At 45.4% G+C, this 2383-nt stretch overlaps 1 protein-coding gene across 1 annotated transcript in view; it reads right to left on the reverse strand.

Annotated features, from left to right (window-relative positions):
- The window catches only part of grin3ba (glutamate receptor, ionotropic, N-methyl-D-aspartate 3Ba), a 45182-nt gene that overhangs the window by 41550 nt on the left and 1249 nt on the right, over nt 1-2383 (reverse strand). The window lies entirely within an intron of this gene.

Here is a 2383-nt window from a genome sequence, read left to right on the forward strand (position 1 = left end):
TTGTCCCGGTTTGACATTAACGAGAAGTTAGCATGTCGGATTCTTGATAAGGGCTCCGAGAGTGATGGTGGAACAAAACGACGTGCATAACTCAACATGCAGAATCCCAACCTTGGCATCTATCAACGATGGAGCCAATTTGCGATTTGAATTTCACTTCATGAATATCGGAATGCAAGTGGTGTTTTAGCGACGAACATGTGTTTTTGATCAAAGTTTGTTTTAAATGGCTTGGAGTTCATAAGCATCCAAATAAAAGCGGTTGTTGATGTGAACAGGGGGGCTGATCACACAAGCGGAGTGTGTTTGCTCGACTGAGGCCACCCGCCTGCCCACCCGCCTGTTGTTGCAGCGTGATTGAATACAAACACGGAGGACACAAATGTAATTCCATTTGCAATCTGCAGGATTCTCGCGGCGGCAGAGGGAAACAGAGCAATCCCGTCTGCCAAAAATCTGCTCCTACTCAAACTGGTCCAAAATGAGGAGACGGTTGTTGTTTTTTCTGCTTCTTTGGGCAGGAAGAGAATGTCCCAGGAGTTATGGAAATTCTGGAGATTATTTATTTTGTGTGTGGTTGGGGTTTAGGTGGAAATTCCCACAGCGCTTACTCTGGAGACTTCCCCGGTTTACCCGATAACGTATTTTATTTTTAAAATTGCAGCCTTTCCGATTTGAAATTGAAACATTATGCGAAAACGCCCAAAAATGGGCCGAAATTTGCATCGATGGTAGCAGTGCTGTAACTTTTTTGGGGGGGGACAAAATCCATGAAACGAGCCGTGAAATTTTGACAGCACTTTGACGTCAATTTCCCTAGACAGCAGAGGGCGCTGTCAAACTAAACGCCAGATGCCCACAGACATGGCAGACATGCTGTGCTACACTTTGCACCCCCCCCAAAAAAACCCGCAAGCCTAAAAAAGGCTGATGCGCAAAGAAAGTGAAAGAGTGATGGTTGTTTCTTTTACCCTGCGGCTGTGTGCCAGAATCCCGCAGAGCTCAAAGTCCTTCTTGCAGCTGCATGGAGGAAGCTCTCAGCTGTGTCCTGGCTCACCCTTTGCCGCCGTGTTCCTCATCTCACACCTCCCACCTTTCTCTCTCGCTCGCCCTCCCTCCCTCCCTCCCTCTCGCTCGCTCGCTTCCATCCCTCGCCAAGTGACCTCATCGTCGCGTTGAGGTGAGTGTTATTGAAATCAGATACGACTGAAGTTCATCTTCGGACGTTCTCATTGCTTTGGCTGTCAGCTTGTGTTGCCTCTTCTTTGAACTGTGTCTCCTTGTATATACACTGCAGATTTTTGAAAAATGCCTCTTACAAAACAGATATTGGTCGATTCAATCGAATCGGACAGATAATCGGTCTTACTTTTTTTAGGTACTTTTCCGGAATGCCACCAGATATTTTTACATAACGGCTACAAATCCTTGAGATGCACATTGAGCTGAAGTCTTGCAGGATTTGCCTAATGATCATTTGAATTCCAAGTTTTGTTTGAATTCTTTCCCCAGAAAATTCCGGTGTTCATTTGGAGGTATTGGGCATTTCCAGTGACTCCTATCCATAAATCGTACGCACACACGCCCATCCGAGCACCACACAGCACAAACTCATAAATATTGGTACACACCCGGCGACAGGAAGCAGGCGCCGCACGACACTGCAGCGTCAATCTTTCTCCATCTGAACTGTTGGAGTGATTTACTGGGAGAGGAAGCTAAACACCTCATCTCACTCGCTCACACACACACGCACAGTTAAGACTTTGCAGAGAGAGCTTGACGGAATAATAAGAGTACGGTAAATAAAGAGGTTTCTGCTGGAGGGTCTTGAGAGTTCAGTGCAAAGTGAAGATATTAAACATGCATGTGAAAGGTGCCTGCAGGTTCAACCGGCACTCAAAGGACATGAAGTTGATCTCATCAGTTTGAATACACTAATGCCCATCGAGCCTGTCATTGAGCCACGGCACATTTACATTTGGAAAAAAATCTCCAAAGTCATAAAAGGTTCTTCTAAATTTCCTCGCAAATGGGCCCACTCGGTTTTTATTCAAACGGCAACAGGTGGACAATTGCGCCTTCTGCCATCTAGTGGACGGGTAGTTGATTGTTCTGCATGTCTGTATAAGTCGCTGGCATAGATAAATGAACAGAGATCATTTTCACAGCAAGAGGCTCATTTGCTGATCGTTTCTAGAACAGCGGTAGGGAATCATTGCTTTAAATGATTTTAGTCGTCGATGTGCTTGTGTTGCAATTTCCGACAACACATTGATTTTAGTGCACTTTCTAAGATAATCAGCATGTGAAAACAGCAAAAGACAAAAACCCAGTTTGGAGCAGAGTGGCATGCAAATAAAATGGTCTCATGCGCACGCAC

The sequence above is a fragment of the Syngnathus floridae genome, chromosome 16 (assembly GCF_059516105.1).
Source record: "Syngnathus floridae isolate MCC-2025c chromosome 16, RoL_Sflo_1.0, whole genome shotgun sequence".
NCBI lineage: Eukaryota > Metazoa > Chordata > Actinopteri > Syngnathiformes > Syngnathidae > Syngnathus > Syngnathus floridae.